This window comes from Nicotiana sylvestris, chromosome 3, assembly GCF_000393655.2.
Source record: "Nicotiana sylvestris chromosome 3, ASM39365v2, whole genome shotgun sequence".
NCBI classification, from domain to species: Eukaryota; Viridiplantae; Streptophyta; class Magnoliopsida; order Solanales; family Solanaceae; genus Nicotiana; species Nicotiana sylvestris.
Genome location: NC_091059.1, coordinates 113,438,111 through 113,451,441, shown reverse-complemented (window position 1 = coordinate 113,451,441; position 13,331 = coordinate 113,438,111).

Sequence of the window (13,331 nt, the reverse complement as noted above, 5' to 3'; positions counted from 1 at the left end):
ACCACGTCACATAAATGCACCCGCGGTCCACGACACATTTTATTTAACGTTGTTGGGATTTGGATTTGGGTCACATGAAATGCACACCCGAGTTTAGGAAGGTAATTTCAAATTACGCGCCTAAAGCAACTACGCATTTTTCAACTTTGCGAGGGCCATAGAAAATTCGCTAAATGGCATGCCTCGAATTCTAAGGATTTAAAATTAATTAAATGAGGGCCATGAGTTTTGATGTTTTATTGTGGATGGAGTGGTATAAATTGATAAGTACAAAAGGCCTAAAGAAATGGGTTAGCTACATGTATATCACTGGAGCCTTTTGTTATAGCATACTACAATTCACAAAGGTGAAGTTGACATTTATGTGAAAATAACAAAAGACAGGTGTCAGCTTTGGGTTCATCTCCATATCATCTTCAAAAGACTGACTTTCGTTTTCAAATTCTAGAAATAAACTAACAAAATTTTATAACAAAATAATGAATCTTAAATGACCATATGAGTACAAAAAAAAAAACATGCGGAGAACTATTCGGATGAACCAGAAGGAACAAAACAAACATGGACTTACAAAAATGCATTTTAAACTTGATTATAACAAAGAACACTTAAAGTAATTAATTTATTTAAAACTATGCTAAAGAGAAAGTTGTAGTATCACCACTATAACTTCTACAATACCATTTTGAAGTAGAGGAAGTTGAATCTTCACATGGTTAATTTAAGAAAATATGCAGCCAATAACATAAACTGAAGATAAGATCCTTCCACTAACGCAATCTATTTTTTTTACATCTTAATGTTGACAAATTGTTCACCTTCACATACTTCTTTAAATTTCAAAATATGAATATGGTGCTACATGAGCTTGAAATCTAAATGTAAACAAAACAATACTTGCTGGTTACAAGTCATGAGCCAAGAAAAAGAAAAAAGAAAAAAAAACGAGACAGAGTCATGAACATACTAAAATAACGTTAACATTTGCAAATCTCAATTCACTCAATCAAAGAAACATCATTCATGCGAACAGATTAAATACGAAAGAAACTTTATCAAAAGAATCAAATCAATTTGTTTCTGCTTCAATAAAGATGCTCCGACATTTTTTAACTCAAGAGCTTGAATTACATACCTATAAGAGAGTGAATTCAAATGAATAAAACCTAAAAGTTGTAGAGTCAATACAACAGCAACAACAAAATCTCTATCAACTCTTCTTCAAACCCAAGATTCAAGACCCGAAATATTGAAAGAAAAATTTAATGAAAATTTTCAACCTAAATTTCTCTCCTCCCCCTCTCTTTTTTTTTTTTCTTCTTTCTTCTCAAATTTTCTCTTCTATTTATAGCAAAATTTTTGAGATTTTTGAGATTTTTTTTAAAAATATTTTATTATTTTATTATTTTTTAATTAAAAGAAATCCCACTTACAAATTGCTTTTATTTTTTTATAAAAGGAAATCCCACCTTTCTTTACTTTTATTTTTTAAATTCCAACTTTAATTACTTTTATCTTATTTAAAATCCCACTTTTTTTTACTTTTTAAAAGAGAATTCCACTTATTTTACTTTTCTTAAAAAAACAATCCACTTTCTTTTGCTTTTCTTTTAAAAATGCTACTTTCTTTTACTTTAAATTTTTTTAATTTTTAGATACCTTTATTTTTGTTTTTTAATTCCAACTTTCTTTTACTTTTTACTTTTTTAAAATTTCCACAAAACTTTACTTTTATTTTTTAAATTTTCTACTTTCTTTTACTTTCTAAAAGAGAATTCCACATACTTTTACTTTTTTTTATATTCAATACTTCCATTTTTCTTATTTTTTAAATCACTCCTGAAAATTAAAAAAAATTAATATTTTTTCGGATTTTTTTATTATTTTAAAATAAAAATAAAAATAAAATAATATTAATAGTAATAATTCACCTTTTAAATTTTGTATTTTTACCCTATAATAAAAAGTGTAACAAAGCTAAAAATTATAGGTTAAAACCCCTAAAATATTTACATAGAAGAAGTGATAAAAAATTAAATATTATCAAAAATTATGTGCTCACAGTTGCCCCTCTTTGTTTGGAAACATGAAGAGTTTTCAAGCAAAGATAAGGTGAGTCATGTGACTAATTTTTGAACATATTTTTATTCAAAAGGGAAGAAATAAGGATAAGAGAAAAGAGAAAGGGTGCAACCGAGTCTTGGTTTTGGACAGCCTACATATCCCGGGTTATAGGAGAATTAGGTTGCGTGTAGTTCAAGAAGTTTTGGTAGCTGGTACTACCGAAGAGCTGTGATTTTGCTGCTATTGCTGTTGTTTCTGCTTACTGAACTCCTTATTACACCGTGACAAAATAAAAGAAGCCAGACTAAACTATGATATACGAATTACAAGAATCCTATCTATATCTTGAACTTGCAGTTTCTGCTGCCCTGCTGACTTGTACTCTCTGAGTGAGATTCCTTTGTTGCTGACTTGAATTGCATTCTGAGATGTTTTCCCTTCGTTTTTCAGGTGGTTTCCTGATTGCTGAACTCCTTTGAACCTTGTTGCTTCCCTTCGTTCTCCAGGTGGGCTCCTGATTACCAACACTTGCGCTGCTTTTCCTCGAAACTTGAACTGTTTCCCTTCGTTCTTCAGGTGGGCTCCTGATTACCAACACTTGACTTGCTACTTCCCTTCGTTCTTCAGGTGGGCTCCTGATTACCAATACTTGAATTGTATTCCCTTTCTCTCCAGGTGGGCGCCTGATTGCCAAAACTTGAATTGTATTCCCTAGCTCTCCATGTGGGCGCCTGATTGCCAAAACTTAAATTGTATTCCCTTGCTCTCCAGGTGGGTGCCTGATTGCCAAAAATGGAATTGTATTCCCTTGCTCTCTAGGTGGGCTCCTGACTGCTAAAACTCGAATGTATTCCCTTGTTCTCTAGGTGGGCTCTCGACTGGTGAAACTTGAAATGTATTCTCTTGTTCTCCAGGTAGGTTCCTGATTGTTGAACTCGAAATGTATTCCCTTGCTCTCCAGGTGGGCTCCTGACTGCTAAAACTCGAATGAATTCCCTTGTTCTCCAGGTGGGCTCCTGACTGCTGAAATTTCAATCAGCTTTCCTTGTTCTCCAGGTGGACGCCTGATTTCTGAAACTTGGTCCATCTTCTTCTTGAAACTGCTTTTCTTTGACTTGTTCTCCCTCGTTCCTCCAGGTGGGCGCCTGATTACCAATACTTGTGCCAATCTTCCTTGAAACCTGATTTGTTTTCCCTTGTTCTCCAGGTGGGCTCCTGATTGTCGAAACTCGAACTGTTGTTCCTTGTTCTCCAGGTGAACGCCTGATTGCTGATACTTCAACTGTTGTTCCTTGTTCTCCAGGTGGACGCCTGGTTGCTAGTACTTGGTCACACTCTTATCTTTGATATCCGTGTTGTTCTCTCTATTCTTCAGATGGGCACATGACTTCAACAAAAATAGACAAAATAAAAGAAAATTTTCTGCCCCAGTTTGGTAGCTGGGCGCATCTGTGAGTTTAAACTGAATCACATCACCAAATATTACTAAGAATTTGAAAGCTAGGTCCCATTATCCAGGGGGTCCTGACAACTCTTAACTAAACGACGATTTTAAATCTAAGCTATATCTTGTTATCTAAGGAGGTCTTAAACTACTCCCCATTATCCAGGAGGGTCCTGACAATTCTTAATTAAACGACAATTTTAGAGCTAAATTATATCTACTGAAGGGTATGTCTTATGCTAAATCTTGTTATCCAAACCAGTTTTAAACTACGTCCCATTATCCAAGCGGGCCCTGACAACGCTTAAATCAAGTCTTATCTTAAGAGTGACAATTCTACGCCTAAATTATATTACCCTACAACAAGAACTTATGCTAAACCTTGTTATCTAATGGAGATCTCAAAGCTAGGTCCCATTATCCATGAGGGTCCTGAAAACTCCTAATTGAATCATATCTTAAACATGCGAACTTTAAAACCATCTTATTCCTTGGGATACATTTATGCTAGATTTTACTACTCATAACTATTTTAAATTTTAAACTAGGTCCTATTTTCCAGGAGGGTCCTGACAACTCCTAACTAAATTCTATCTCCAGAATGAAAATTTTGAAACCAACTTATATTCTTTTGGGGTACATTTATGCCAGATCTTGCTACTCAGTCGTGTATTTTGAATTTTAAACTAAGTCCCATTTTCCAGGAGGGTCCTGAGAATTCTGCGATTAAACCTGCATGGTACTTGTCTTCCTTACAGGGTGTTTCCTGAAACAAATGCCATCTTTGCCCCTGTTTCAAATCAAAGAAAATCTTGTCGGTTTAAACGTGGCGGTTAGTTGTGGCATTCTTGCTGGGGGTGGTTTTATCTTTGCTAGGCTCTGCTTCGTTTCGACTGCCTTGAACATGGTCGAAGGATTGTTTTGACCTTCTGACTGATCCTTAACTGCAAGATCCCCAACTGTTGTTCTCCATTTCTGACTTTCTGTCTGAACTCGTATATCTCCCACGACATTGTGAGCACGTGATTTTTGCCTCGCGAAAACTACTCCAAAATAAATCAAAAAATAAAGTTAATTTCTTTAGTGTGCAATTTTGAAAATTGTGTTATGTTTATTAATTGTTTGTGTTTTATCCGTAAATGTTTGCCCTATTATAATTAAACAAAATTAAAATAAAAATATATGTTTCATGCATATCTAGGATTTAATTATGCATTTAATAATTGATTTTTAAAAAATAAAATCACAAAAAATATGCATTTGTTCTATTTTAAATGTTCCACTGTGTGATTAATGTTTTGTTTATGTGTTAAATAGTTGTTAAAAGGTAATTAATATCTTTGTAAGGATAATTTTTGTTTTTATAATTTTAATTAAGATTTTAATGATTAAGAATAAAATTAGAAAATAAAAAATATAAGTTGTAAAAAGAAAAATCGGACCTGGACCTAAATCCAGGCCCAAACAAAGTAAGCCCCATAAGCCCAGTCCAAACAAACCTGTCTGGTCCAATTTAAACGAGCCAAAACGACAGCGTTTGGTCACGCTTCATCAAGGACCGTTGGATTGAATCAATCCAACGGCGGAGATCTCACCCCCTTACCCGTAACCCTTTACCGGACCCTTTGACCCGATCCAGCCTGACCCCGACTTTCAACCAAACGACAATGTTTGGTTAAGTGAATTGATCTCAACCGTGCATCTTAATTGATCCAACGGATGAGATCAATCCACCCCACTCGTATATAAATCCAATCCACACCCCAGCCCCCAGACCAAACACCCCCTCTTCCTCTCCTGTTCATCATCGTCTTCAGACGATGCCCCTAACCCTAGACGCCCTAATTCCCCATCGCCTGAAACCCGGCGGCAACAACGCCGCCGGTCACCACCTTAACACCCCAGAACCCCCTGAACATCCTCTATCCAGATATGTTAGCCACTTGGCTCGAATCTTCCTGAAGGTTCTCGAATCTTCATTTGAAGATTCGAACCAAACTCAGATCTAAACCAAACAGCCCCTAGTTAACACCATAGCATCCCCTATCCATCCTCATCACGGATCTGTTAGTAGCATGGTTCGAATCTTCATGGAAATACTCGGATCTTCATTTGAAGATTCGAGTGAAACCTAACCATACTCAGATTCCCTCCAAATTAACACCAAATGACCCCTAGGCCTCCCTCACCCTTGTGTCATCTTTAGTTTCCCGCGAATCTGCCCAGAAATGCTCGGATTTAAGATCCAAAAATCTGAAACCCTAAAAATTTCCAATCGTGGAATTTTTTCAATTCAAGCAAGGGATTGAAGTTTAATCGACCTTAGTCGAAGTATTTCCAGTTGAAAATATTTCGACTAAGGTCTGTTTGATTTCAAAAAAGTCCGAATCCAAGTTGAGTTTGAGTCTGAATAAATTTGAAGATTCAGAGGTATTTTTCTATTTCTTTTGTGTATTCTACGTGTAAAATTGTTTGTTTTAATAACCTGTGTAATTTTTCATATGTTTTGTTTATTTGTTCTATGGATTCTGTCTCCTACCCGTCTACTTAATCCAAATATGAATTGTTTCTGTTGGTTGTGATTATTTACAATGTGTGTAATCGACTCGATTAAGTTCGTCGATTAGTTGTATTATAAATCCTGCTTCTGAAAATGTTGACTGAAACAACCTATTTTGGATGGATTATTTTGCTATAATCAGTTAATTAGTTATTGTTAATCAGTTGGTTCTTGTTTAATAAATCAGTAAATTCAAATGAATGTTGTGTGTATGTTGATTTCTGAACCAGTAAGTTTCCAGGCATTGTCAGTATATTGACAATGCTCCTGTGTTTGCCTGATTCTAGTTCAAAGTTGAAGTTCAGTATAATTTGTTATGTTGAAATTCAGTATAATGTTGTTGAGATGTTAGGTAAATTCAATTTCACAATTGTTGGGTAGATACAACTATGTTAGGAACTTAAGAGAATTGGTATTAGCTATTTTAAATCAGGTTGATAATTAGGTTTGAACAGATTTTTAAATCTGTTTCATAATAGATTCTGATCTTGTATTAATGGGCAGTAAAAACAGTAGGTCAGGGGCATTTCTGGGAATGAAACAGTAAAAACAGTGTGTTAGTGCTAGTGTATTATAATGGAATGTTAGTGGCTATAGTTTAAGATAATAATGGGGAACAAGGGATAATGGGGCTGCTGAAAATCAGGATAAGATCACTTAATAGGATTTAAAGTATTCAAAAGCAGATTTTAATGGAACTTTCTGATTTTTAAAAAGAGAAAAGGATCCAAGCAGCACTAAAAGAAAAGGGGCAGACCTGTATAAATACAGGATCTGATTCACAGATTAAAGGGGACTCAAGATCAGTTTTCAAAGAGAGTTTTTAAGAGAGGGGCAGATTTTTAGGAAACAGATTTGAAACTCAGATTTTTGAAGAGAAAGAATACACCTAGAGTGAGATAAAAAGAAAGAGAATTAAGCAGAAAAATCAGAAATGAAAATCTGAAGAGGAAGAAGAAAGCAGAAAAAGAAACAAAAAGAGAATATTCACACACACACACAATCTGAAACAGATACAAAAGCAGAAACAGAAAAATCAGAAATATGAATTTGAAATAGGAAAGAAACTGAAATCTGAAAAATGTTATTCTAGAATCTGTCCGTTGTTTGTTTGTGGATATTGTTCAGTTTGAATCTGAAATTTTTTCTCAAGTTTTTGTCACTGTTCATCTGGGTTAACGGGTCTTGTTCAGACTTGCTGTGTTATTGGTATATTCTGCCGGTGTTTCGTTGCTGCTATTATTGCTGAAATTTACTCCTTCTACCTTTATTTCCAGGTACATATCTTTTAAACTCACGTTATGAAGAGCTTCAACATGACAAATAAATGAAGCTTGGAAATTATAATTCTGTTTTCCATTCGTCCGAGTTCATTAGTTTAAATTTCAGTTTTGTTTCATGTTAGTTAACTAGTAGTGAATTCAATACGATGGCTATAAGTTAATTGTCTTATTTTGAAATTCGTATAAAAGCTTTGTAATAATGTTAGCCATTCCGAAATCTCATTAGTTTAGTCATATTTGAACTGTCAAAATAAGGAACATGGCCGAAAGTTGGCTATTATTTGAACTTTATGGTATTGTTAGTTAGGTGCAACATAATATGAAAATATCAAGGAAAAATACATTATTGGATTATTTGGTTAGTAGTTAATTATTGTTTAAAGCTAGGAGATGTTGGTTGCATTTTGCTATATTATGGCATAACAATGGTTATGTTTATAATCAATAGTTGAAAGTTACCTTAGTAAAATCTGCTATGTTCACAATGTCAAAGATATGGCAAATAATGTTGTATGCAATATCACTTTATTAAGTCAACAAGTAGACTTATTCTCTTTCTTAATAACAAAGGGCCTAGGAATTTATAAAATGCGATAGTAGTGTTTAGCAATAATTCACATAGATTGAGAATCAATAATTCTCTTTCGGGCAAATATATATATATATATTGTATTTACGAAAAAATGGTATTCTTAATCACACTTTGTTTATTTTACTCCTAAAATTTGAATGGCTCGAAAGAATATAATTCATATGTGGAAATATAATCAGCTGTAAACATTTAATAGATTGTGAATTCTTTTCAAAGAATTTAAGGGCCTCTGAAATGGGATTTTCTTATGATTTTCACATAAAAACGTATGAATATAATAAACAATTTGTGAAAAATCCATAATACCATTACAAATATTTTGCGCAATTAGGGATGCGTTCGTGTACCCTGATTATATTTTTAAAAGCAAATTCGGATTATGCGTACGCGCAATTTCGAGCGAATATTTAATAAAAAGGATTTCTCCAAAGATGTTAAAATAATTTCATATAACCCGAGATGTGCAGTTCATTGTCTAAATACAAGGGTGATGATGTTCTTGATTTTATTATCAATTTTGAACATATGATTTTTAATAATAACTATAATATGGTCAATTTTATTGTGTACACGTATGCGTGGCACGATCCCCTGTAATTATAAAAGGTATATAATACGAATATACGTACGCGTAATTCGTTTATATAATTGTAAACAATAAATAAAAGCGGTAGTAAAATCATGCAATAAAAACGTATTTAGTAAAATCAAGATAATTAAGCCAATAATAAAAACAGTTGAGCGACCGTGCTAGAACCACGGAATTCGGAAATGTCTAACACCTTCTTCCGGATTAACAGAATTCCTTACTCAGGATTTCTGGTTCGCAGAATAACAAACAGAGTCATATTCTCCTCGATTCAGGGATTAAAACCGGTGACTTGGGACGCCTTAAAATTCCCAGGTGGCGACTCTGAAATAATTAAATAAATCCCGTTTCGACTGTCCTTCAATTGGAGAAAACTCCCTACGCGCCCCACGGGTGCGGAAAAAGGAGGTGTGACAGCTCTGGCGACTCTGCTGGGGACAAAAGCGTAACCCAGAACCACTGGTTCAGGGTTTAAAGAATTCGAGCTTAAAATAACTGCGATAATTGGCTTTATTTACTATATGATTTTCAACTGTTTATATGCTTAATATGCTAAATGTTGCTTTTTACCGCTTTAATATTATTTGAATTGTGAATATATACAACTGCTACGAAACCCCCTTCTTTCTGAGTCTTCTGAATTTATGGTGTACACGTGCGCGTGACCCACCTTTCTGTTAAAGTCATACCAAATAAGACGAAGTTGGGACAAGTAACTAGGCCGGGTAGACTTTCGTGCTCCCGGTACGTTGCCCCCGCTTCGGCTCAAACTGTCCGTTTGGGTAAGCCAGGTTTAGAACAATCAACCTCAGGTTTTTCACCTAGAATAACTCAGCCATGTACCGGATCCCTAGTAGGAACGTCTATTTGCATCATGTACATTTGGCCTTGGAGACTCAACACAGGGGTTGGGTCTGTCTAGGACAGGTGAACCCGAAATAAAAAGACCATCCTGATGCATCCTACTTGCTACCTGTGCATTCATTTGCCTCGAACATGCTTGTTGACCAGCTTAAATGAAATCATGATGAGAACCGAGGAATAAAATGGGTTGTTTTAAAAAAAAATTCCCAAAAAATAGTTTTAAATCTTGAAATAAAGGTATTTAATAAATAAAAAATTGAAAATGATTTTTTTAGTGTATATTTTCAAAATGAGTCTTGACTTTATTAAAATTAAATTTCAGATACAAAATGAGCACCACACAAAACCCCCATCCACGAATACAGAAGAGTTTCTATTTCAGCTTCAAATGTGGTGGTATGAATTAGGCGAAGATGGTCAAAAATGGGTCGTCAAGCATTTGGGAAATCTCACGGATATCATGAAAGTTAAACCCCGTGATGATCTGATTGCAGCGTTAGTAACTTTTTGGGACCCTGTTCACAATGTCTTTCGTTTCTCTGACTTCGAGCTTACTCCTACATTAGAGGAGATAGCTGGATATGCTGGTTTTGACGGAAGTCTAAGAAATCAAAGCCTGATATTCACAAAGGCTCCCTCGGTACATCGATTCTTCGGTCTTCTGAACATCAGCAGTCAAATCAGGAAAAGCAATGTCATCAATGGATGTTGTTCTTTCAACTTCTTGTATTCAAGGTTCGGAAAGCCAGATGGATTTAAAATTCATGAGAAAGGCCTTACTAACAAGCAAAACAAAGACACCTGGCAGATTCACCGTCGCTTCGCCTTCATGGTGGCTTTTCTAGGAATCATGGTCTTCCCAAACAAAGAGTTAACAATTGATATTCGCACGGCAAAAGTTGTACAAGTCCTCACCACCAAGAAAAATCACACCCTTGTCCCCATCATTCTCTCAGACATTTATCGGGCGTTGACTTTATGTAAATCAGGAGCAAAAGTCTTCGAAGGATGCAAACTTTTGTTGCAAATGTGGGTGATTGGACATCTTCAACAATAGCCCAAGATCATACAGTATGGGCCAACCAATGATAATTTCATCGAGATTTATGAGGAGAGAATGAAAGATTATAAGTCCCCATAAGGGATAGAAGCCTGGGTATCTCATCTAAGGGCTTTAACGTCAAATCAAATTGAGTGGACTTTGGGATGGCTCCCGATGAGGGAAGTGATACACATGTCAACCTCAAATAGTTATTTGCTATTATTGGGATTGAGAAGCATCCAGCCATATGCGCCACTAAGAGTTCTAAGACAACTAGGGAGATACCAAGTAGTTCCTGATGATGAAGATTTGAGTATGCAAGTAATCGAATTACACCCTGAAGCCACTATTCCCGAGGCTTTAATTCAGCAAATGTGGAATGGATGTCGATACTTGAAAAGTGATACTCAAGTCCCAGACACTACAAGGGGTGAAATAAATCCCGGGTATGCAAGGTGGTTCGAGAAACGGTCTCGCGTGGATGATGTACCAGAAACCGAGCTAAGTAGACCAACAAAAAGACCCCATGTTCAAAGCTTTAATGATAAAATCCAAGAGCGGTTAATCTGGGGAGAAAAGGAAAAAGGGTACAAAGCAACTATCCATGCCCTAAAGGAAAATCTGAGGAGCCTCAGTCTGGAGAAAGCTTTGCAAGCACAAGAAGCCGAAGGCGAGAAGAAGAGTCTAGCTTGTGAGAATGAAAATCTTCACGCTCGATTCCAAAAAATGAAAAGAGTTTCTGAAACACCAAAGAGGAGTTGGAAGGATCAAAAAACCATCGCCAATCTTTTTGAAAGAATGCAAGATTATGATTTCATTCTTGCGGAAAACGAAAGGGCGTTGAGCAAAGCTAAAGAAAGAATCCAACAATTAAACGAAGAGGCCAGATCTAATAAGGAACGCCAAGTAAGGCAATCCGAAGAAGACAGGGCACAATTCAAGAAGGAAAAAGACCATTGGATACGATCAGAAGACCAACTTCGTGCACAACTAGAAGAGGCAAGAAGATGCAACAGAGAACATCAACAAGCAGACATCAACAAGGAAAGAGCGCAGGCAAGATTAGAGCAAGCCAGACTCCGAGCTCTATTAGAGTCAGCTCTAGATCGTGAAAACCGTGTCAGAGATATAGCCACCACTCGCCAGCAACAATTGCAGAACCAAGACCAACATCTCCAGGATTTCAGGGCACAAATTCACGACCTGGCGGTCTACACCTCTCAAAGTTATGTAAACTGCCAAGGAATGGATTATGAAAGGTTTACAGAGCATGCACCCATTTTTGCCCGCCATCTAGCAACGGAGTTGGAAAGGATGTATCGTACGCTGGGAGGTCATCCAGGTCAAGCCCCACATTGAGCAGATAATCCAATAATTGACAACAAAAGTGGAAAGTGGGGCATGTTGTGAGATGTTAAGAATTGTATCTTTATTTTTATTTAAGTGTGTGTGTTTCAAACCATTTTCTTAAAGTTTTCAAATGTAATTCCATCTTTGTATAATGAATAAAAGTGTTTGCCTTATGTCCGAACTACGCAAGGTCTGATTCATGCGGGGGCATGATACGTAGGCAATCTTTATAAGATTCGACCACCACAATAAAAGATATATATAATAAATAAAATTAAAAGTGAATAACAATAAAAATTTCAAGAAAGCTGGGACGACACAAGCAGCCGAGCAAATGCATAATAGAAAGGGATTACTTGTCTAGGAGCATTGCATCTCAACGTGTAATTATATATGTGTTAAACTCTCAAAACTAACAAGTTTGTTCATTTCCAGAATTCAAGCAGTTAGTTTCTCTAAAGAGTATACTGGCATATTATCATTATCACACGAGATCAAAAGGACCAATACCCGAAAGTATGTCTATCCCAGATGTTGACACAGGTATTGAGCTAGAGGAGATGGATGTCGGGAAAATGAAAGAAGAGATGTTTAAACTCAAGCAGCAAATGGCTGAGATGTACCAAGCCTGGTCTACAGGACAGTTACCCCCATCTTACCCAAATAACCCTGCTCCATCAATGACCCAAACTCAGGATAATATTACCACTGAATTATCCCCAAATTTCCCCATTTACCAGCACTACCGAGGCACCACCTCTCAGACACCACAGTCTCCACCTCCGAAACCAGTTCCATACTTTCCTCCACCTATGACTCCTGTTTTCGTAGCACCTCCCCGGCTACATTCCACAAATCTCCTAGTGAGCCTACATTCCAGGCCCAGGACAACCAATATTACCCCCGGAGCCCACCCTCAAAGCCTCCGAAATCCATTCAACTGCTCCTCGTTTTGATCTCCCAACCGAAATTGACAAGCCAGCCAAAAATGCTGAACAAGAAGAGATGTTCAGGAAGGTCAAAAGTCTAGAACAATCGTTCAGAGACATGCGAGGATTAGGCGGGCAAGTCAGTGTAGCATACAAGGATTTGTGCTTATTCCCAAATGTACAATTACCAGTTGGTTTCAAGATGCCTAAATTTGACCTATACAATGGGCACGGCGACCCAGTAGCCCACTTAAGGGGTTTCTGCAGCAAGATGCGAGGGGCTGGGGGAAATGACGAATTATTGATGGCTTACTTCAGTCAAAGTTTAAGCGGATCAGCTTTGGAGTGGTATACACGCCAAGACCATGGGAGATGGTACACCTGGGATGACCTGGCACAGGCATTCGCATACCATTTCCAATACAATCTGGAAATCATCCCAGATCGACTATCTTTAACAAAATTTGAGAAGAAACACAATGAAAGTTTCAGAGAGTATGGCTTCCGGTGGAGAGAACAGGCAGCAAGAGTGGATCCTCCTATGAAGGAGAGTGAAATGGTAGACTACTTCCTCCAAGCTTTGGAACCAACTTACTATGCCCATTTGGTTTCAG